The sequence below is a fragment of the Cyanistes caeruleus genome, chromosome 10 (assembly GCF_971803275.1).
Source record: "Cyanistes caeruleus chromosome 10, bCyaCae1.hap1.1, whole genome shotgun sequence".
Taxonomy (NCBI): Eukaryota; Metazoa; Chordata; class Aves; order Passeriformes; family Paridae; genus Cyanistes; species Cyanistes caeruleus.
This window is the reverse complement of record NC_141710.1, coordinates 18,422,857-18,448,122: the sequence shown is the minus strand read 5'-3', so window position 1 is coordinate 18,448,122 and position 25,266 is coordinate 18,422,857. Positions and strand designations below refer to the sequence as shown.

Sequence of the window (25,266 nt, the reverse complement as noted above, 5' to 3'; positions counted from 1 at the left end):
TAGTACAGAGTTTGGGACATGTAAAACTGATTAATATTTTACAATTTTTGTACAATATTTTACAAGTGTTTTACGAGCACCTTTACCCTAATTCTGTTGATTATTTAGGTCCACCATTCGTATATTTTCTATAAAAATCAAGTAGATCCATTCACAGATATTTACTCAGTTTTGTTTTCTACACTGTTTCAACTTCAGCTGAGATCATTTCCATACATGGCAGGTCCATTTGCACACAAAAAAGCAAAGGACAGGGGTCTGACTGCTCAGCTGAAGTCAGAGGCACAAGGCTCAGGTACTTCTACCTCTTCTGCTGGGAGTGTTTTGTACATCTTTGTAGTTAACCTTGAAAACAGAACATACAAGAGAGTGCCAACCACTATAGAAGTTTATGCCATCATATCATCACTGCTCTGTCAGCATTCCAATGGAAAATCACATTTTGCAACAGCTATTTTACCCTACTGACATTATAAACGGTGTCAAGGCCATCAGGGAAAGCATCAAGCAGACATGAAGTCTGCCACAAGATCTCAGCTCTTTGTGCTACTCATGTGCCTTTATCCCTGATGGCATCCCCCAGACCAGAGAGAATCATCTTGTTATGAGAAAATTCAGATAAATCAGTGCTAGAACAATGGCAATGCTCTGGAACACTGAAACAGCTTGTGAATGTAAAAATCATTCACCAGTACAAAACCAGGGCGTTGCTGCATTGTCTGCAGGAGATAGAGACATTCAGCCCTTGGGGGATACAGCAAGGAAAAATGAATGCAGCAGGAAATCTTTCTAAACAAGAAGTTGGCCACATGCTAAGAGCCATATGCACTTTATTTCATAAAAGCTTCCCTGTATTTCTATTTCTTGTTATAATTCTCTTTAAATATGCTGCTCCTTCAGGTAAGAGTCACCTAAACACAGTCCTCTTCCTAAAAAAATAAAACTCACAAACCCTTGGAATGAGGAAAAATTCTTCAATTTTTTTATGATATATTTTACGCCTCTGGACACTAACCCTTTATATAGAATTCCTTACATTTTTTTTTTTTTTTTGGTGTCTGTTTCACAGACTGAAGAAAATGACTTAAATCAGTTTGCATTCAAAACACCACACTTGCACCTAAAAGAACAGGATATTACACCATTAAAAATACGATTCAGTATAATGGAAAAATTTTCTGACTGACAGCATAGCACCTTTTGGGTCATAAATTCTCATTTTTAAAGGACAAAAGGGACTATCACAATCACTGTCTGAATTCCTTCATAACAGAGACAATAATTTTAGACAATAATTCCTACGTCAGTCCTGCCTTCTGATCTGCAAGAAAAACTTCTACTTTACATGTCACACCCTGCAAGCAGAATACCCAGGGAATCTTCATCTTTATCCACAACAATTATCAAACGGATTTACAAAAAACTGATAAGTAATAGGACAGAATCAAATCCTAGTTCTAAACAAATTTGAACATAAATGAATCAGCACATGGAAATAATGATAGGATGGGAGTATCTTTTAGAGACATCCTCTTTCACAGGCTAAACACAGGCTAGAATCAAACTATTTTATACTTCACAAAGTTCCTGTAATTTGATCTTGCAAAATGGCAAGATGTGATGCTGTGATGGATCTGTTGCTTCATTAGCACACCCTGACATCCTGCAGCAGCACATCCATCAAGCTCCTCATTCCCTCTGGGGAAGGCTCCTGCGAGGGGCTGGCACCCGGGTCAGGCTCTGTAGGACCAGCAGACTTGTGGGTTTTGCTGTGCAGACCAGGGAGGCTGGGGCCAGGGTGCCAGATTTGCAGGGGATAACAGGTTGCTCTCCCTGCTAAGGGGACCAGTGACAGTTACAGGAGATTTCTGATGGTTTTGAATCACCATGAAGCTGCCGTGGGTGAGTACGAAGGGGTGAGACAAAGATTATACTTTGGCCAAGGGAGCTTCAGGCCCATTTGTAACTTGTAATGAGAATCTCTGGTGTTTGTCTGGGAGAGTCACAACTTTATATTTCCACCCCTGCCTGCCTTTATACAGAAAGTTAAAAAGTGTAAAAAATATTGTTAGGAGTAGCTCCGTTAGAAAATCTCCTAAGAGCACTGATAAACCTAGTTGAACATTTCTGTCCATGGCCTAATTAGTACAAAAAAGCCAAGATGAGATTTTCAAAGGTTGTGAGACACCCAGTCCTGTGTCAATCTTAACTTTCATCTTATATTGCTTCTGTATTTATATGTGTTTTCTTTAAATTAGATCAACTTTAATTTGGAACAGTTTAATATCTGATATACCACAGAAGCATTAAAAAACTTCTTAAAAAATAAGTTTGCATTACAAAACTGAAAGTAAGTTAAAACCTGAAAATGTGACCTCTGTCTTCAAGCCTGTCTTAGATCAAACCTGTAATCAAGGCCTAAAGGTTATAACATTTATGCCAAATAGCCCCAAAACACAGGATGAACAGGATACTTTCCTGAACTTGTAGAATGGAGGCATCATCTATGCCTGCATGTAGTTTTTGCCATACATTATTTCTTAACCTTGAACACTTCATTTTGAAAAATTAGTATTGCTTTGTGTTTTATCTTTTAAAAGAATTGTGATTATACTGGCAGTAATACTAACATGGTTCTCATGAATCTCATAGGTACATTAAGGACTGCAAAACACAGATGACTCAGATCAGATAACCTAAACAGTGGGAAATAAACATAAAATCTCACTTACCATGACAGTTCTGGAATTTCACCAGGGATGAACTTGTCTCTGTGGGCTCTCCCAGCTTCTAAAGCATCACATACACCAGGGTGATGCCCAACATTGCTGCTCTCACATTTAAACAGAAAACCCCTCAGCTGAGCTCAAGCTCTTTGCCTCCCCATCCACTGGTGGTTTAAGCAGACATTTGATTTTTCTATTCCATGTTTGCCTGTAACTATTCTTAGCAGCTAATAACTGCCACCCTCGGGACCGTGATGTCAGCACACTCCGCACTTACGGAGCTCTCCCGAGCCAAACACAGAGCTCAGCACGGTGAGCTGGCTCCTCAGGCAGGGCAAGGGACTGACACTGCCACAGCCCAGCTCAAACACATCAAACAGGAGGAAGTTCATCTCAATTAAAGAAATCTCTTTTTCTCGTAAGTAATCTGTAGTCAAGATTTGAAAAATGGTATTTGTTTTTTGAGGCTGCCAAGTACTTTTTGCAGCACTAATAAAAGCACAGCTTTATTGGCCATCCTCTTGTCACTGTCACATGCAAAAGTTTTGTGCACTTTTGGAATTAACATCGGTCCACTACCCACATCACAAAGAAAGCAATTGAACAGGCAACAAGTGGCAGCTTTGTTAGTGATCTCAGCAAAGAGCTTACGGTGATCATGGACACTGAACCTTTCGCCTCACTTTCCTTCCAGTGTATTTAATGATTTCATCATCCTAGGAACCTCCATTTGGCTGGGTGCATGAAGCATTTCTAATTTCCCTTCAGAAGATGAAGCTCCATTCCCTTGCTTATCCTATAGTTCTTCTTTACACCTCTCACAGTTCTGTAGAAATACTTTTGAGAAGTTAACACCCCTTGTAAGATGGTGCCAATGTTTCCTTCAAATTGTTAAAAACCTCTCACCTTCCAGGACTGCATTATGTTTTCTACCCCAATTATATTCTAATGTTTTATCACATTCATGCTTCCACTGATAAGTGCACTCAGGTTTGTTTCCTCCTCTGCTATTTCCAGTTCATGAAGGCCCAGGTTACAGGTGAGGGTATTATTGAACCCAGAGAATCTGGTTTGTACAGTATGAGACTTATTTATATGAAATCACCAACAAGCTGCTAAAAAGGTTAGCCTAATCCTTTTTGACATCAGCTCAGTCTTTCTCAACATTGGCAATGCCTCCCAATGTGTCTTACCTAGGATTTTTACCACACTGGTAAATATATTAAATAGATCAGGTCCCAAGACTAACCCCAGAGAAACACCACTAGCAACATTTCTCCAGCCTTGCCACTTTCTTTGGAATAGAACTTTAACTAGCTCACAGTTCTTGCGTTCACCACCTTCACTTCCAAATTCAAGAGCAACTTCCTATGGGGTATCAGTTGCTGGATAAGTGGAGGAAGTTGTTTTCCCAGGTGCAAGAGTATACATTTGTCCTTGTTGAACTTCATATGGGAGGAACAGTGGTTTCAGCTGTGGGGTGAGTGCCCCACACTGTGTGAGACCCAGAGCAGTCCCTGGGCTGGGGCCCTATGAGCAGAGCTCTGCTCTGCCAAGTTCCCCCTTGCTCCCTGTCCGCAGCATTCCTGGTCACTCGTGCTCCCAGCACAGCTGCAATGTCCCAAGGCTGCTCCAGAGAGCTCCCAGCACTCTCTGCTATTCCTTGGATTTCCCTGGCTCCAGGATTCCCCCCTCACACCTCGACCCAGGGCTCAGCCACAGGAGGTGCCCCTACCACAGCTGCCTCAACGACTGAGTATTTACACTGTCAACCGGATTTTAAATATTGCACACGCTTCCTGGTGACATTATCAGCTGAATTTGTTCGCCTCTGTATAAAGGGCCACTTAATAGGAGGAGGAAGTTTCTTCTTACTGCTTTATTTAGGGATAGCGAACGCTGATGCAAGATCTGGTGATGAATGTCAGCCAATGTCAGCTTTCTTGAACCATGAAACATATTATTGTCATTGTTCCCCTGCTTCATTTGGTCCAAAAATAGCTTCCTATTACTATTGTTACATCAGATCAGGCTTTTTAATGGACATATATACAGGAAAAAAGCATGTGCTTATATTTTTGATTCCTGGTTGCAGCACTAAGTAAAACATACAGTGAATATCAAGATCAAATCATAGCATCTGTCTGCTAGGATTTGTTGGTATAGAGCTGTCACCCACATGGCTCCTTGTCTGGTATTAAACAAGACAAGTGCAACAGAGAAACATGAGAAGTGTTAATAGTGCTGCAAGTCAGCTGAAAAGAACTTCCAAAGCTAGGCCCTGGATGCAAAACTTTCAGCAATTAAATTGAAAACTGTATTTTTAACAATAAATAAAAAAAATATAAATTCTTCTTTGAGTTAAAAAAACCCTCCTGTTTTAATGAAAAGCCAAATTTTACATATCTTCCTTTCCAAGTAAATATGCTTTCTTATTAAATCAGAAACGGCACAAAAACTATTGCTCTTGGTTTGGTTATGATTTTTCCAGGGGCATTTATGAAAGTTAACCCTGATTAGATAAAGAACCTCTCATGTCTAGGTAGGAACACAGAGGAGATTCTCTGACTTGGTTAAAAGTGCAACGCCCTAAGAACAACTCTGTCCTTCAGACAAATGATTCAGCCTTCACACACGAGACCTGTGTGTCATGCAAAGAGCAGAAAGAGAAGCCTGAGGGGAAAAAGGAAGTTTCCCAAGGAAAGAACGTTATCACTTTGGGTACAAAGTTGCCTTTGCAGTGGTCCTGCATGGGCTGTGTTTAACACCGACCCAGGAGCTTAGGGCAGGCACTCAACCCAAATTTTCCACAAAATCGCTGAAGAGTGTCTGGCTCCTCTGGAGGTGCTTCAGAGCAGAAGCCATATTTGTGGGCTCAGAATTACTTTCTGAATTGCCATCATCTATATGTAATCTTTCAATAGTCCAGGAAAAATTGCCTTCATCATTTAGGCACCTGTGTTAGGCATGCAAGGTTAGGCAATAGGATTTGCCTTGCACATCTCTTTCCCTGTGCCTCTGCACCCCATTTCTGTTACTATCACCAGTTTGGCTGAACCTAAAGTAGCAGATTTTATCAGAGCAGTAACTGGTTCAACCACACTCTTCCTGCTCTGATATTTCAGATTGTTTGCATGCCTAAACAGCATCTCAGTCTTTGATCCCCTCTTGAGAGCATGAGCTCTTAAATTTGATTATTTTTAATTCCTCATCTGTGACCATCTCCTCCAAGATGAAAGAGCATGGAATGATGATGCCTACGTATGTTTGTGGACTGCTTTCATCCTGATTTGTGGAAATCCTTATACAGGAATAGCATGCTGCATTTTTATAGACACACAATGACTGTTAGTCTCCTGCACTTCACCTGAATATCAATTTATTTACTTCTTGTAATTTGTCACACTTTGATAAAATAATTTCCCATTTCTGAGAAGACAGTCCACTGATTAATAAAAATTCCAGTTTATTGCTTGTCCTTCCTACTGTGGTTTGTGGGCACAGAACACATTGATATATTTTCCTGTAACAAGTGACACAGAAGAGTGGCTTAAACTTTTTGAACAGAAAAATGATAATAAAATTCTTATAAAAGAATCATACATTATGCATATGATTGATCTTCATTATAAAACATATTGAGATTTTTGGATGAATACTACTAAATATATCTAGTTATTATTATTTAGGTTAGAAAATACCTCTAAGATCATTAAGTCCAAACTTTAATTTATCATTGCCAAGTCCACCACTAACCCACGTCCCCAGGTGCCACATTACACATCTTTTAAATACTGCCAGGGGTAATGACTCATGCACTGCCCTGGGCACCTGTGCCAGGACTTGACAATCCTTTCCACAAAGAAACTCTTCCTAATATCCAGTTTAAACCTCCCCTGGTGCAACTTGAGGCATTTCCTCTTTTATTATCACTTATTACTTGGGAGAAGAGACCAACACCCACCTCGCTACAACCTCCTTTACTTGAAACTCACCTCATCATCTGTGTGTTACCATATTTCTTCAAAGAAATTTGCTATTTAAATAGCAAGTCTGAATGAAGAATCTGAATGCCTGAAGATAGAATTACTATTTGCTCTCACACAAGTTGTTTTCCTCTGTGCTACAAACTGAATGAAAGCAAAGTGGATACAAATGGACAATTTCATTGTCAAGCTGATTAGATTTTATAAAGCCATTCATAAATTTATTTTGAGTATATCCTATATTTCTGTGAGACCAGAAATGTTGCCCTCAATTCTGTAAGATTTCAGCTTTTTCTTGACAACCCCCCTGCTCCTTTTGGATGTTTTTTGGTCTTTTTTTAAACTTCTTTAACAGGTAAACTGAATCCTGCCTCTTGACAACATACCAACACACCTAAAACAAGAAAGTGTATGTGCTGAATGCTTCTTTTGCTATAAGCTTCTGATCAAGTCTTTGACGAGAAAAACACATTCTCTTTTGAAAGCTGAAACACGTCAGCAAATACTGCTGTAATTTATCTGCTTTACTATAAAGAAAAGCCTCTTTAAGAGAGGGCTATGAATTCACATTCCCTATCCAAACTGTGTCACAGTCTGAATTTCCTGCTCTGATAACACCACTAAAATGTCTCCCAGAGACTAAATTCAGCCTTAATTCAGGTTTGTGTGTCCAGCAGAGAACTAAGGAAACCCCACAGTAGGGTCTAATGGCTCTAACAGCTGCTGTGCTAACTCCCATATTCCCTTCACATAGAAGGTAGCCAGGGAAAGGGGCATTCCTCAAAAATAAGTATTTCAGAGAAAGATGAAAGAATCTTTATTCAAAGTAGGCAATTCAGAAATAGTCCAGCCTCTAAATGCTATTTCCTTTTAGCCTCCATTGAACATTAATGATTATAACTCTACATTTCTAACTTGTTTTATGATGTTCTTTCTACATTACATCACACTACCTGGTGTATAAAAACAATGGAATGAAAGCCTCTAATTTTAGCTGTCATAAGTTAAAGAATAAATGGCAGCAGAAGCTTTCACACATAATTGCAGGATTTTAGGTGACTACAGAAAAAGTTCTCTTTTCTAGGAATGCATAAATGCTCAACCCTTAAAGCAAAATTTCAGGAGCTGTACGAAGTTGTGTGTGCTCAGGAGTTAATGGTGAAGGTGTCACTATGCTCAGAAATAGAGCCAACTTCCCCATGTCACATTCAGCTTATTAATAACCCCACTAATTCTGTCGCAACGGCACATGTCTCTCCACTCCTTGTTATTGTTATGCAACTGGAAGAGATTTCAGAATCTCTTCTGGCTGAGCCTGAACAGGTAAACTATAAAATCCAGCTTGAATTGAGCTTTATGCTGAAATGCTACTGCAATTCACCCAATGAATGCTGAGTGACATAGACTATGCAATTATGCAAGAAGAGCGTTTGCAACAAGCCATCTTGGAAGTACTTCCATTTGTGAGAGGATTTGTTCATATTCTGAATCTGAATACATTAAAAAGCCTGTAATCACTTAATAGAGTCAAATCTGCAATTCTTAATTCTGAATATCTTCTATAACGAAATGAGCTTCTCAATTCTTGTGATTAACTTGCAAACAAAGCCAAATACAAGAAGCTGGCTCAGAAAAATCAATGCAGGAAATCACTGCCAGATTTCTCATAAATATTTCTGCCTTAGAAATCACTGGAATTTACACTCTCTTTATTACACATTGTATATGACTATATGCAATTGCAGCACTTCCTACACAAAATAATACAGATCTGGATAAGATCTTGCATAAATGGAGATGAAAACTCCATGCAACCTCCTGGCAAATTGCCAAAGTGGCCCTTATGCTGAGAAAACAGTGCATTGATCTCATCTGGTCTCTGTGTTTACACGTGTATATCAATATTGTCACAAAGCTGCTTTGTTTAGATGTGCATTTTCATGACCTTGAAGCTCAGGATAATGTATTTCTTATTCTATTCAGCATCATCACACAAGGGTATCTACACTCATTATAAAAAATCTCCAGTCGGAGAAGTGGGAAAAAAAAAAAGGGACTTGGACTGCTCAGTTTCTAAATTAAGCTACATCTGAAGTTAAAAATAGCCCTTCTGACTGAAGATGCTATGCTGCCTGAATTTAAATAGCCTGCTTCTTTCCCTGACAGATAACATTTATTGTGTTCTCTGCTGCTGCAAAAAAAAAATGCCTTCTATAAGGAGGCTACCTTGATTTTTATGTCCGATTTCACTTCACCTACCATGACAGAATTAAAGAAAGTCAGTGTTCTACATTGGAATTGTATCAATTTTGCCACAGATACATTTCTCCAATTTTGATAAAACAGACCTAAAACTATGCATGTTATATTTGTGTGACTTTTCCTAGCTCTTCCTGCAGATTTTTCTGGGAAGATCTGTAGTTAGAATATTGTCTGAAATGCAATCAGATTTCTGCCACACGTCCTAAAACTGCTTATGCCGTATTTTGTTTTCATTTACTTACACACACACATAGATAGATAGATAGATAGATAGATAGATAGATAGATAGATAGATGCTTTATTGCTGTTTCTGGAGAAAAAGAAGTCTGAAATGCAATTGCACACAGAATATGTGAAATGGTTTACTCACCACTTTTCCCCAAAGCACTGAATGGAAAAGGAGGAGAAGCTGAATCCCTTTTCTCACAGAGCCAGCATTAGGATTTCTATATTATCCATATTCCCTAAGTCAGGGGCTGAGAGGTCATAATTTAGCTGCACAGGGCCTGATCATGATACTCACATAGTAACTCCAACACTGGTTTATAGCACATGTAGATTAGAAAGGTAAAAAATTCTTTCAAGCCACTCTGACCCTTCTCATCAGTTTGAGTTAGTTCTTTTTGTCAGAATTTCTGGTGCTCCAACCTGCATAGTTTTAAATTCCAGTCCCTGTATTCATGCTTGCCCATGGGAAATTGTTAATTTACCTCAATATTCATTCTAAATTTACTGTGCCTTAATTTCATCATTTTATGAGATTAAAATTAATCAGATTCACTTTTACCTTTTAGGCAAGAAAATAAGAGAGGTGCACTTCTAATGTTCAAAGTGAAACTTGAATCTTGCTGTATTGAGACAATTCTGCTTCTCCCCTCTTTGTTAAATTGCAGATTTTATATGAGCATTCCCAAAGGAATAGCACAGAGAGACTCAGGAATAAGTAAATTAAAGATGAGATGGATATAAATACTCCTCTTACCCCCCAGGAAGACTTTCACATTAGTCACTTTGTGGACTAAAAGCCTGAAAGGCCCCCAAAAGCTACATAAGCATCAACAATATTTGGAACGATGTAAGCCAGAGGCAATGATGTAAATTCTGCAGTCCCTAATTGAACAAAACAATCATTGAAGTCAATAGGTATTGCAGTCAATTATGCTGTAAATATTTCAGGTTCTGGGCTTTTTACATAATGTTACTAGATGGCATCTACAAGTACTTTCATCTGTCCAGGGCAATGTTTGTTCAGAAGCCTCTGTGAGAGCAGACAGGGCTGGAGCAGGCACACAAAGGTCAGATGTGAAGTGTCAGTCACCAACTCCCTCATTCTGGCAGGGTGCCTGTTCACTTACCCAGCTGAAAATATGAGGCTGCTTTCACATGAAGGCCTCAAGCAGCAAGGGCAATTGTATGGATGGGGGTGGCTTTAGCTCAAATTTTAGGTAAAAGGGTAAATAAAATTAAATCCTCATGAAATTTGATGTGTGTGTCCAGAGCCCATTGGAGGAATGTAATTTCTCTGAAGAAGTGAACCTGAGCTGTAGTCAGAGCTGTTAATTCCTTGCCAGTGAATGGGTGGGTGTGTGGTGGAGCCCTGTCATGTACAGAACAGTTTATATTGTCCTTTTCTGTTACACCCTAACTCTGTTTTATCCCCAGCTGTGAGAAACAAGAGCCACACGTGCTGCCCCTGAGGAATGGCAGAGGAAGGAGGGTTTGTGTGCAGCCCTGGCACTGAGGATGGTTTAGGATCACTCCTGCTGCTGGAAGACAGGCCCGTGGCTGCCAGGAACCTTTCGCATTGCGCTGTGTCAGGAGCTTCACAAAAGCACACAACAATGCATGTAACGAGTCTCCAGAATCACATTTGTGAGGCCTGGAGAATGTTTCTCTTTTCCAATGTGAATTACTGAGTCATCCTGTTCATGTGAGACAGACTGAATTCTCTTCCCAAACAGCTCCTTTGAATCACTATTACCACCAGATAACAGATGTTGCTCTCCAGGAAAGTTTTTCATACAAGCTCTTATGATCATGGGGATTATTTCAACTTGACCTTGTAACTACAAGAGAAAAACAGGACGAACTGGGAGTTCTCAGAGGGCTGTGTGCTGCACTACTTTGCATATCTAAGTAACTAGGCCTTGAATAACATGGCTACTCAAAACACTACACAAAGAATAACAGGAATACCATTGGCTTATAAGGTAAATACTACCAATCCTCAGGGGAAGAAACAAGCCCTGAAGTGTTTAATGGACTTGTCTGGCATCACACGGCAACTACGTAACAATTCAGCAATAAGTGATGCAATGTTCAAAAGCATCTCTCTTTGAAACTTAGAGCCTATGGTCGTGCAATGAAACTCAAGTAAAATACTTTGAAAATAGGACAAAAATTATAAATGGAAAGCTTTTAGTAAAGTGCTCTAAAATGCCCATCTTCTATCAACCACTTCTGTTTCAAACCACAAGACCTTTTCTCTCTAATTACTTGCTCAAAAGTGAGTTTTACCACACACTTTAAAAGAGATACTGGAAATGCTGTAACAATTTCAGCCTTTCCTAACTATGCATATTGCTGGTCGAGCAGCAGTAACTTTCCTTCTGCGTGCCTCTGTTGTGTTCCTGAATTGCAGTTTTGGGTGATAAAGCATGTTTTCATCATCTTTTTTCAAAAATGCCTGGAACTGACAGTTTAAAACCAGACATTTATGTTGCAACTATCCTGTGCCTTCTGGGGCCACTTTAACTAAGTTCATGCAATTAAATTATTCTCTAATTCTCTGAATACACACGTATCGTGATTTCACACCAGAGTTTTGGAGTTACATCACCAGATCCCAGAAGTAACAGAGCTATGCTTACTCATAGCAGTGGACAGTCAGGCCCAGGTAATGAAATAACCTGGATTCCAAACAGTGATAACAAAATACAAAACTATAAGGTTTTGGTTTAATAAAAATGAATTAGTAACTTTTTCATCTGATGCTCTCATTAATCACTACAGTCACAAATTAAAACTCACAGTATTCCTGTGAGATATAGATCCAGAGAAATACTGTTCATTAAAAAAACCTACAAACCATCCAACCAACCAAAAAAGTAATCTATGCCAGATCATGGACAGATGATACCAGATAAAATAATCCCTCAGGTCATAAGAACTGACCCCCAACAGCAAAGGCCACAGTTCAGGCTGAGCTGTCCGTGCAGAGATAACATTAATCCTGTTATCAAGAGTGATTTGCTTTGTCATACACTATGTTTAGGAACTATTGTTCGCTCAATGATTATTCACCTTCATTTATTTTTTGCCTTCTGTTTCTCAAGGGATGAGGAGTTTGGGCTCCTGAATGTTTTTAGGCATTCAGATTTCTTGAACTTATCCGGCCTGTCTCAGTCTGTCCTGGAGAGACTTTTCCTTTTGGCTTCTCTTCTGCCATCCTGACATGTCCTCCCTTTCATGATCGTCTCCTTGCTTTTCAACCTGAGTCATACTTTCCCATCCTGGTCTGAAGCCTGACTTCTTGTCAGTGGATCAGTTTATGCTGTTAATTATTCCTCTCCTCAGGGACACACATACCTTGCCCTAATTACTGGCAGTTATACTGTGAACAATTCACAGCACAGGCTCATTCCCTTTTCCTCCCTGCATCTTCCCTCTCTCTGTCCCCCTGTCTGGAAGTAAATTCTCTTCTCTGCACCATACAGCTATGGAGCATTTTCAGGTTGGAAAGAGAGATGGTGAAGCAGACAGGGAAAAGGTGGACAGAAAGATAAAGACTGAGGCTTGTTACTCACTATCTTCTCCAGGAAGCTTTACCTCTGAATGTCTCATTTGAAAACCTACTTTCCTAATTACCTGCCTTATCTAAATGCCATAATGTTATTTCTCTGTCAAAAGACACCACCTAGAATACTACAAAACTATAATTTTGAGGTTCTGCTTCCCAGATTACTATAAATAGTGGAATCACATGGAATGCTGATAAACATTAGATAACAAATCTTTGAGTTTACTGATATTTTTCCTCTATGGTGCAAGCATTTAATATTTTTCCTATCCTAAACTGTTTAAAAGTGATACCCAACACACAGGTTTCAAAAAGCAGTAACAATTTTTAGAAGGGGGAAACCTTCTGAACAAACATATTTTCTTAACAGCCTGATGACAAGATCATTTTCATCTCAGACTTCTAAAATTGTCACTCTGAATTCTCCTCTCTCTCACATACACACATCCAGACTCAGTGCTGCGCTCCAGTTGTTTTGATAATTCAAAGCTATCATAAACACATCTGAACACATAGCAACATCTAAAATTTAGCAACCAGAATTTACCATGCTAAATTAAGTGCCCCAATATATTTTCCCACTGGGGAAACGTGTGAGCCAAAATTACACTCTGTACATATTTGCAGTAAGCAGAAAATATAATAAAATAAATATATGCTTTATTCTGGTTTATATATACTGTGCCTATCAGGACAGGTGAGATTGCCAGGGTGTGAAGCACATGTATTGGTGTACACATATTAAGCAGCAAACAGTAATTCTGATGAGACAGTTACTAATTTGAACTTTGATATATTGGCAATTCTACAGAAAAACAATACAACCACCTCATCAATTGTCCCTCTCTTGCAAGAAGCCATCACACAAACAAGGAACGGTGCCAGAGTAATTCTAAAGGGGGGTCATTTAAAACAACAACAAAACCCAAATGAAACCATCCCAAACCAACCACTGCAGTCACAGCCATGATAACCCACATCACATGTGAATACTTCATAGAAACTTCTGAGGGCATTGGGAACATCTGAATAGATTTTTTTTTTTTTTGTCTCCTTTTTCATGTATTATTTAGGTGACCTCTCATGCAAAAGAGCAAAATCTGGGCCCATTCTGTGAGGCAATGACCACCACCAGCTTACACTATTGATCCCAGTGCCAGAAAAACAGTTTGCAGCCTGAAGGCTCTATTTTCTCTCTTCCATAGGTGAGTAAAGAGTCATAAGTGAGCCTGCAAGTGGCTATTCAACAGACAACATTTAAAAACAACAGGAGTTTGACATGTTCAGCATCCTATGAGACAGGAGTCCTTTCTGGATTTTCAGTCCCCAGCTCACATGGCCTAAAATATACATACAACACGATTTCACAATATTCAGAATTTCCCATTTGCCTGAGAGGCAACCACACTTCATGCTCTGAAATCTGCATTCCAACACTCTATGGGTTTCTTATTTTTAATTGATTCTTCTGAAAATATTTTGAGGATGAGTGGACGTATATGGTGATTGCAGTGCTGAGAGAGGCTGTGGGGCTCATAATTACAAAGAGAATAAAATCCTGTCCTCCTGTATATGCAGCACTACTAAGATTTCATTGTTCACATTAGGCAAAAACTAATTTCTCTCTAATTTCAAGGTCAACTACACGTATAACAACAACAACTACAACAATAACAACAAAATAAAATAATGATGCTCAATGCTTTGAATAAATCCAGAGAAGACAATTAATAAAATAGAAAAATCCTCACTTACCTCAACAGTTGTAAGCTGTTATTTCATACTCTGTAAACTTTCCCTCCCTGCTAACTAAACAAAAGTTCTGCAATCTCAATGCTAGAATAGCTCTCAAATACATACTGCAGAATACCAAAAAAGAGAAAGCCTATGTTGTCCTTACTAGCAGGCATCTCTCCAGGGATGATTGGTCATTACCCTGGCAACCCTCACAAATGGCAAATGACGTAAAGAGAGTGGGAAAAAAAGCCACTGAGAGCAGAAAGCACTATATGCATTATAGATAGTTCTGGGAATCCATGCTCACATATGCATTAAATGGCTTCAGAGGAGCACAGGGACCTTCCATTTTGCAGAGCTGCCTGCTGAGGTGAATAAGAAACTTTAATTTTTTTCTTAATCAAAACATTGGGAGCATCTCTAAGTATTTAATTGAAGCAAATTGGGGGTTGATTATTTTAATAATACAGACGCTGGGTTTCTTATCCCTTTCCCCCCCCAATTCTGCTAAAATTTCCCATTAAAATAGCTCACAGTCATATTCAGACAAGGGTGGATATATTTTTCATTATTCTTTTTCACCTTATTTGTTGCTACATAAAGTTACCTATCATTATATTTATTCCCTTTATGTCTCATATCCTCATTTTTCCCTAACAATTCATTTGTACAAATTTTAAAAGAGTTCTCATGTTTATGTCATTAAAAACATTAGTAGTTGCATTTAGTGTTACTGATAATTATGCCTAAAGAAGATGTAGCTCTAGTCAAACACAAGGGGACAAAATAAAAAGCATTTTTCTATTTTTGCACAGAATGATCACAGAGAATTTGATCATACTATGATCTGTCTGTCACAAAGCAAGATGAATTTGGGTGTGGTTACTTCTTCCACAATTAGGTTTTAAAAAGCACAAGTAAGATAAAAAGGAAATCTGCTTTGAGATTGTTTAGCATCTGCACCACTCTACAATTCAGTAAAACTGAAGGAATTCTGGGTACAAAACCCAAGAAAAGCATTTTCCAACCCTGCTTGCATGTGTTACCAATTACAATCCAAGATCAGGCATCCTTCTCCTTGCTCTTCTTTAGACCTCAGGATTTCTGGATTCCTAAATGCGCAATAAACAACTTTTCAAGAGCATACTGAAGAGCATTAGTACTCAGATCATTTAATAACCTAAAGGAAAGGACACAATTCTCTGAAATAAGAACTGAAGAAGCAAGTGAGGTGATGTGGCTGCTCTAACCACTTAGCTATTATGTAAAAGTTGGATGGAAATGGCTCTACCATGACAACTGAGTTTCCTGTTGAACTGATGAAAACACGTTAGATGTATTTGAACTCTGCCCCACTCCAAACCTGAATTGAAACTGAAGTAACCAGCAGCTTCCACAAGGATATTTCTGTCCCTGGCTACCTAAATTCAATTAGTTTCAGCTTTATGGAGTAAAAGTTAGCACTCACTGAAATTCAGATTTTTATTATTTTCTGAAGCTACTATTCCACTGCAATCAGGAGGAAGGTGTTACACTTGCATCATGACAATTTTCCAAAAAGCCTGAATGAGCCATTGGAAATGACTGAGTTTTATCACCAAAGAAGTAATGAACAGAAAGGGTATTCCATAATGCTCCATTATGTGTACTTTATTTACTTGCTGAAGACAACTCATTTTTAATTATTTAAATTCTGGCAACATCATATGAGCAAATGTTCTGCTGGGTTGTAATTGACAAATATCTTGGTCTGAGCAAAGCAAAATTTCAATATAACATTACCTCTGATATTACATCCTTTTTCTGACAGGAGGACAAGGATTACTTTGCATTTAGAAACCACAGAAAGCAAAGTTTAGCCATTTGTGTACGGTCAATGAAAGCTCTATGTTCTCACAAATCTTATCCCTGATGGTCCAAATCTAAGCTTCCCTTTTTTTTTTTTACAATTACTCCTTGCAGAAATTTAGATCCAACTACAAACTTTCCACCAATTTTCCAGTCATTACCAAAACTAAACAAAAACCTCACCATTGGTGTTCTCAAAGCTTCTTTTGTAAGAACAAATGTGGTCTGTCATGGAAGTATTTTGTATGAAATGTTAGTAGATATAAGACCAAAAGTACTGAAATATACAAAAACTTTGTGTGCTTTTGCAACACAGATTGCACAGAGATTTCTGTGTTTTGTGGTCTTAACAAAACCTTCATATTTTCAGATTATATCCAGGCCTGTCAACTTGCCTTTGAGCGTGTAAGAGTGACTCCTGTGAATGTTCTGGGCAGCACAGTAGGGACAAATCCAGTCAATGGGATTTGGGAGATGGGGAAGACACTGGTGCAAAGCTGCAGACAGGAAACAAAGTTTTAATGAAGTCTTAGGAAGAGGCACAAAGGAAAACAGGGTTGCCAGTCCTTAAGGGACCCTTTCTATACACTGGTATAATTTGCCAACACATTAGCAAATTAAATTAAAAATTCATCAGTATGTTAAACAAGACTGGAGACAGGAATCACTCAATAAGTAAATTATTACTGATTTTAAGTGATTCATCACAGAAAAGGATCAGCTCTAGTGGGTGGGAATTAAAAGTTTTCAGCATTTTTCTGGCTCAACCATTTAAATGCTTGTGAAACACATCCTGTTGCAAAATGCACTTAGCTATGCTTGCAGTGACCTGGTATAAAGGAAATCACACCTTCTCCACAATTTCTAAATTCTATCTTTTCTCTTAGGTGTGTCTACTCCAATCTGGTTTTTAGCTGGAAAAAAATGAGCTCAGGTTTTAGCAGACCTGATGTCCTTTATGCCACAGAGTTACAGAAAAAATCCCAGACTTATCAGAACATATTATCTCTCCAAAAGCCCTTACACTGTCATGTCATGTAAACATCAAAGGGGAGAATGATGATTTTTGTTTCCCAGGCTATGGATATGATTCTGAACAATACCCTGTCGAGTAAGGACAATATATTCTTTTTCCTTCTCTGTCCTTCTAGAGGAAGGACAGACGTGTGCCTTGCCAGATGATGCCAAACCCATTATTAGTGTCCTTGCACTTCTCCATTAGCAATATTGCAGCAAGACCAGCTGATGTCAAGGGTGTTCATGCTGAAAGATAACAACATTCCTCAGGAGGAGAAATTATAGCCTTTTAGCATTCTCTGGCTTTCCCACAATTCAGCTTTATCTGGGGATATTATTACAGTGAAATTCAGTGAGATAAACTAAGGAATAGAAAGTACTAACTTTCAGAAAATGCAAACATCTGAACAGGAACACGCTGCTGTAAAGCAATATCCTTTACTACCCCATTTTAATCAAATCCATAGACACAGCCTGCATTTTTTTTAACATGGATGCATCCAAACACAGGAATTGGTTGTCCAACTGTATTTTTCCCAGTTCCTGCATTTGTCATCCAGCACCTTAGCGACCCAAACCCGCCTCTGCTGAGCCTATAAACCCTGTGCTAAAGTACTCCAGTGGGTGACAATCACTGTAATGGGGAAGGCAGGGGCAGGAACACTGGAGCAGTTCTGACCAGAGGGGACAACAACAGCAAGTCATTCCAACACACAACAGGGGGCAAGGTCACATGTGCAGGTGACACCTGCAGAGTCTTGGCTGACTCACTCTCAGGGCTGCTGGTTCAGATTGACCCTCAGCTACTCAGCCAACCAAACCACAGTCCTGAAAGGTGCTGCAGTCTTGGGATCCTCACAACTTGGACTACAACTCATAGTAAGCAGCAGAGCTGAGGTGCCCAGGGCTGGGTCTCCCTGTGCTGGCACTGGTGAGCCTGAAAGCGCTCGTACACACCGACAGAAACTGTGTCTGCAGCTTTGATTAAGGCAGATCTAAACAAGCCATTGAAAATAAGCAGCTTCTGGAAAATAAAGCTTAAAAGGCCTGGCTTCCTCCAGTTGTGTTTCATGTTTAGATTCTTTTGTGTGTCTCAAAAAAGCAAAAATTTCTGATCAAAGCTTTTACTAGGATAAAGATACTCATGAAGTCTGTGTTCTACATGGATGATCCGTTGCCAGCTAATATAATGCAGCTTATGCTGCAACCTTATCATCTGTGGAAGCAATCAAAAATGTAGCACGAGCCCAGTTTCCTAAAAACACTAGTTTAAAAATTAGAGACTTGCTTATATCAGTTCTCCCTACTGTAAGCATCCCACAGGGCTAGACAGTTTTCTATCTCTATTTTTCTTTATTGGTCGAAGAAAGCAAGCAATTACTACAAAATACCAAGCTTTTCATGGAGTGGTGCTCTTATATGCTGTTTATGGCCAGTGAGAAAGAACATCCACGACCACCCTCCCAGCCAGGATTCTCTATGCCACGCCTAATTCTCATACACAGGAGTAAATAATGAAGGCTACCCACACATGTAAGCTGACATATCAGGACTCAAGAAAAATCCATAATCAGCAGATCTCATCAGGTTCTCCACTGTACCACATCTTTTTCTGATATCACCTGGAAACACTCATTCCTCTCCATTTCACTTGCAGGAAGATGTCTTGGGACTGATACGCACAATTTTGCTGTACTGAAATAAAAGACACTGTGTCAGCATGGTGAGACAGAAGAATCAGTCTCCAAGATAATCACATAAGCAGAAGAAAAAGGGAATACAAATATGCATGTGATACAAAAGTCAGAATTCTTACATTAGTTATAAACAATGTCATGAACGTGTCTGTCAAAGCAATTTCGAATAATCATCAAACATCAAAAAATGCAAAGATCTTATATATATTGTCCTGATACTTTTTAAAATGGAGCATAATAATACAGATGTGTGCTGATGCTGTAATTCAGCAGCTGACACTTTTGAACAACTGTTGCATGACTGCCCTACAATACAGATCTTTTGTGAATAAATATTCAAATAAAGCACTGCAATCTGAAGCTTGCTGTATAAATTGATAATTCTTAATGGAAACAAGCCCTTTTCTCATCAGACTTCTTGCTGCAATGCAATTGCATTGCTATACATGCTCATTTTGGATGACAGAGTACCTACTTGTCACAGTAATGACCTGAATGAATTCAAGAAAGAAGTGACAATCACTTTGCAAACATGCCCATCCAGCAAATACACTGCTGTTTTTCCTCACTACTATTAAATAATTTAGTTTACAACTATATATATATATTTGGTGATACAGTAATACATAAATCTAAAACCCCCAAACCAATACTTTGGTTTTTGAAGGCCAGCAGAAATAATGGTGCTCTCACTTGTGTTCCAAACCCTGCAGCACTGTGTGGATTGCCAGTGTCTCTGCCCCTGCTTTGCCTGTGCCCCCTCCTGGTGGCAGAGCATAGTCACACAGGACAGATGTGGTTACACCAAAACCTCCCCTGCACAACAAACATTTCCTGATGCCAAGTGCAAACAGCTTTCTAAAGAAAATCAGAGCAAGATTCCAAGCCTGATGGTGTTCCAAATAGGCGACACAAAACGTGTCACTAGGTCTGTACGGTCAGTGGTGAGCACACCCTCACAGCTGTGCTCCCCACATGGCCTCACTTCACCCACACTGCCTGCTGGAACAGAGCTCTTCTCTCTCATAGGAGGAGGCTCCCTTTTGGATTCCTCACCTCTGCACAGAGCCATGGCTCTGAGCTGCACGGCACCACAGTTTGAAAATGCTGCTGAGGCAACCCAGCACCTCCTGGACAGCTGGGAATAGGGATTTGAACCTTGCCATGCTGCATCTGGCCAGGAGGTAGTTCAGTGCTCCATGGTACCTGCTCAGCTCTTATAACCAAATTCCCAGTGTCACAATGGGAAGTGCAGGGGATCAATGCCCTCATTAATGGCAGGGCTCAGCTGACACAGATCTCCTGTTTGTCAGGCTAAGCTGGTTCCCAGCTGTAAGGAGCTTTGTTTCTACAGATGAGAGGTACTGAGCCAGGTCAGAGCTGGCCCAGCTGCCAAGCAAATAAGTCCCACAAGAATCCAAAGCGACTGCAGACCAAGCACTAAGCCTGAAACAGTGAGTTCTGCCAGATCTGAGCCAAGTGAGACATATGTGCACAAGAGATTCATTTGAAAAGGGCAATACAGGCACACTTCAGCTCTAGCTAGGGCCAGCTCAGCCCAGAAGACCAATTACCTCAGAACCAGTTCCAGGCAAGTATTGCTGTACATTGCTGATCAAATCTGACTCTGTGACTCCTTACTCTGCCTGATCTAAACAATGAAAGGGTTTGGAGGCCTCTAATTTGGTTTCCCAGGAACCACTTACTGTAGAGAACTATAAAGCAGTTCTGTTATTACATGGTTCTCCCCCCTATTCTCCAGCATATCCAAGTCACTATTACTCCAACTCATCAGATGGAATCTCAGCATGCTTTCTGAAATCTAGTCAGGCCATTCATTGGTGAGGGAAAGTTGACTGTGTATTAATGGCAAGCACCATCACCTCTTCCTTCAATCATGTTCTACAATAAGAGTGAGTCATGGGTCATTTGCAGAACTAGTTAAACACACCAGCTTCAAAAGAAGATTCTGGAATATATAGCCTCGGGACTGCCTTGCTGGAGTCCCAGAGGGATTTCAGACACATCTCCTTTCCTCAGAATTTTCAATTACTAAGACTGAGCAGCCTCTACAGTGGTTATCCAGGTTTAAGGTGTGTCTGTCTTTAGAACATGTTATATGAAACAGAATTCAGTGCTTGGACTTCAGTCTGCAGTAAGAACCTAAAGGTCTTCATGCCAATGATGAGGCTCCTTAGTGAGGCTCAGCATTTAATTTCTGTTCTTGCTCATTTTTTGCAGAAGGTGAATGATAGCACATTTATACTCAACATCCCTGTGAGGAAGGGAAGTATTTAAATTGACAAAACACCCAAGTACTTTAGCATTGTGGAAAGCTGAGAGGTCATGCAAAGTTCTTGAGTGAATAAGTATTAATGATTATTTTGCTTCTTTATCTACAGATGCTTTCCTAGTTCACATAAACATTTAAGACCTCATCTGAAAACATGAAAAATTAAACCTTTAGCATGCATTTTGCAATCAAGAAACAAGGAGAAATCCAGACATGATGAATAAGCCATTGTGACAGCCAGTCTGCTGGCACTGCAGTCTGGGAGACTGGCTGGCAGTTGTATGGCACAGCTCAAAAGCAACAGGCCATCAGCCACCCCACAGGGAAGTGCAGCTTGTTGAGAAACAAAAAATCATTCTGTTCAGTTTTGGCTTGACATGTACATTACTTTCTACATTGCTTTATGTTACCAAAAAAGGTGAATGCAATTGCTTGAAAGAATGAAGTCTTAAAAATCTCAAAGCAGTAATTAGGAAACTTCTGTTTCTTCAGATTACCACTGATGGAATTAGCATTATCATTTGATGTCTTGGTCCATGCCTCACTTTTAAATGAGCCTTCTCTTTATTCCCATGGACAATTTATGCCAGTGTCTGGCTCGAGAGCTACTATATAGTGTCACATACAGTAAATCAGTATGTGATATTCCCATGAAAAGCATGTGGTTTGTGTTACACCTGCATCCACAATTCCTGCCAAGATATTATGGCCATTTGTACCAATATGGGAACCTAGATAAAATACAGTTATTGTTTCTATCTGCCTTGATTTAATAATCCTTGTTTCTGATGAAATTGAGCAAAAATTATTAAAAGACCTCCAAATATTTGGGTTCATTATGGAAAGTGGTATCAAAATTACAGATTTCACCTGCTCTTATGCAAACATAGGATGATGTGCAAGAGATCACTGAAATAATCTGAAATTTGCAACTCTGGAAGTCAGGCTGGACTCTGATGAAAGCAGATGCCTCAAGTCTCTTGTGGACATCTTCTCAGATGTCTCTTCTCTTGTGGATGGAACAGTGTAGGGTTATCCACCTGCTGCAAAGCAAAGTCACTGCAAAACCTTGTCAAACCACAGCAATGATGCTCTGCACACTTTCCACTGATGGAAACACCTGGAACAGTACAAGGAAGACAAAAGTAGGACCTAGAGAGTTGTCAGTCTATATTTGCTTCCTTATACTCCAGACTTCTTCTGAATTGCATGGATTTGGCTTTGTTCCTTATGGCTATCAAATCCTGAGGCTTCTTGATACCAACATGATTTCAAGGGCATGTTCTTGTGTTGAAGAAATATTGAACAAAACTAAAGCAGCAGAATGCTATGTTGGTTTCTGGCTTGCAGATCAGTCACAAGCAGCTGTTATGCAGACAGCAGGATCTGCCTTAAAGGGTCACTTATCACATGAATACAAGGAATCATCACTGCAAAATAAAGTTCAAGAAGGAGGTAAGCTCTGGCATGGTAATTCCAAATTTTCAGAACCGCTTTTCCCATCTGCAATTAATTCCTCCTCCTCCTCAAAGAACTCTGCCTTGAGTATTAGTGCCACATACTGGAAATCGTGATAACATACTGACTTGAAAATATTTCATAACACAAAATGAAGGTGCGCTGGCTTTATGATGTATAGTTAGCAGCAGGATTTATCTTTCTAATGCTAGTGTCTATATGTTGTAGTTGTGTTGTACTAAAAATTATAAAATAATTTCTTAATTGCATGATAAAATTATGATGTTTGCTCCTTAAAGAGACAGAGACTCAAACTGTGTGTCAAATTATGTTCCTTGCCCTTGAGGGTTAGTAAATCAAATAATCTCCTTGTACTGACATAATTGTGCTTAAAAAACCCAACTCAAGTGGTTGTCCCTTGGAAATGTTGAATTTTAGTACTTTTCCTATGTTTTGACACCCTTCTCCTTAAAGGGGGATAGCTGTTCACCAGCCCAGTGTTAATTGCAGCATCTTGGGAGTTGCAGTACAAACACACACATTGAGGCTGCTTTTCCACTTCACCAGCATGAAGTTCACTGAGATTTGCAGTGATTTGTTTGATTCTCAACAGCTTTACCAAGCTTATTTATTCAGCTTCCAGAATAAAACTACTGGGTACACCAAATGTCAGTTTTATCTCTCTTCTTACCTCCCTGATTAAATTCAGTGTAAGTAGGGAGGTATAACAGAAACTTATGTCATGAGTTAGGAAAAAACCTCAAAGTTTTGTAGGAAGTCCTGAACTCCCTATCCAAGTAATATAAAGTGAGCTCATACCATTAATTTTTGTTTTATGCAGAAAATACAAGAAACACTTCTTTTTATCATTCATAGTCCAATAATTAGGTGCTATTAAGATTGCTCTTTATGCTATCCAAAACTTTATAGTCAAATATAAATGCAATAAGTAAAATATTTTATTATGCAGGATGAATTTAATCACTTGAAGATCCTTGCTACAGTATTACAAAAATAAGCTACATATCTTATGTAAAGTTTAAAAGAACACACAACTTTCCATCCCCTCCAAAAAAACCCACCTCACATAAAAACACAACAAGGTGCACATCAGGAACACTTGCCCTTTAAGCCAATTCCCCTGTTCTCCAGTTAAAAGTTTAGTCTTCTCTAATGCTAACTGCTGGTTAGGCTTGAGGTCTTTCTTTAGTTTTCTTTAATTCCTGCAGCTTTATAGTTACCCATCTCTGGCTGCTCTCGCTGAACACCAGGTTTGGCTGAGCGCTCCAATACCAAACAAGGCGATGTGAAATCCTAACTAGAAGTTCAGCTGTAGAAGTGGCAGCTGAACTGCCCAGCTCTGCAGACACACCAGCCTCGGGGACCAAAGGCTCTACCCCAAGCAAGAAAGGAACCACTTGAGGCGGGGCTGTCAAGATGACCTTCCAAAGCTTTCTATTCTCAGTGGCAGAGCCCAACAGAGCAGTGACAGCAGCGGGGGAATCACAGAATCAGTTAGGTTGGGAAAGATCTCTAAGATCATCGAGTCCAACCTGTGCCTGGCACAGTTTGAGGTTATATCCTCTTGTCCTGTCGCTGGTTGCCCCGGAGAAGGGCCTGATCCCACCTGGTTACAGCCTCCTGTCAGGTAGGACTTGGAGAGGGCCCAGGAGCTGCGGCTCCTTTCCACAGTCCCGACGCCTGGGAGTCATCCCACTCCTCATGTGGCAGCAAGCTCACCCTGCGAGCCCTCAGGATTCACAAGCCACTTCCCACTGCAGCTAACCCGGCAGCCTTCCCCCAAGTTCAGTTCTGGACTCAATACAGGAGGTCATGGAGCTCTTGGAGCCGGTCCAGCGGAGGGCAACGAGGATGATTAAGGGTCTGGAGTGCTTCATGAGGAAAAGCTTAGAGAGCAGAGCTTCTTCAGCCTCGGGAAGAGCTGGCCTCAACAATGTCTGCAGGGAAGTGTCAGAGGATGGATCAGGCCCTTCTTGGAGGTGCTGAGCAATAGAACAAGAGACAACGGGCAGAGAAACTGATGTACAGGAAGTTCCACCTGAACATGAAAAAGAACTTTCCTGTGCAACGAACCTTCACTATAACGGATTGTCCATAGAAGATGGGGAGTCGCCCTTGGTGGACATACCCCAGAACCCTTTGGACTTAATTCTGTGCCACGTGCTCTGGGACGACCCTGCTGGCACTGGAAAGTGCGACCAGAGGATCCACTGTGGTCCCTTCCCGCCTGAACCATTCTGTGATTCCCCTCACGGTCACAGCCTCACCTGCCCCGCTCCTCTTATCCCCGCTCCTCTTATCCATCCCCCGCGTCCTCTGCCCTCGCCCCGTCTCCTCCCGCCGCCGCTCCCCTCACGCCGCCCCCCCTCCCTGCACCCCCTCGCCTGCCCGCCCTCCGCGTCCCGCTTCAGGATTGGCTGT

General features: G+C 40.1%; 1 protein-coding gene and 1 long non-coding RNA gene across 2 annotated transcripts in view; both read right to left on the bottom strand.

Moving 5' to 3' along the window:
• GNB4 (G protein subunit beta 4) overlaps positions 1-14,635 on the bottom strand; it is a 58,914-nt gene extending 44,279 nt beyond the window's left edge. Inside the window, exon 1 of the mRNA XM_086844148.1 lies at positions 14,530-14,635. The gene's annotated coding sequence lies outside the window, so the exon portion shown is untranslated. The remainder of the gene's footprint in view (positions 1-14,529) is intronic.
• A 4,087-nt stretch (positions 14,636-18,722) lies between these two features.
• On the bottom strand, positions 18,723-25,212 carry LOC147651346 (uncharacterized). Its single transcript, XR_015274566.1, has 3 exons — positions 24,919-25,212; positions 22,237-24,827; positions 18,723-19,071 (listed from the first exon to the last, which is right to left on the bottom strand). It is a non-coding gene; the product is annotated as an uncharacterized LOC147651346 (long non-coding RNA).
• Positions 25,213-25,266: the final 54 nt, after the last annotated feature.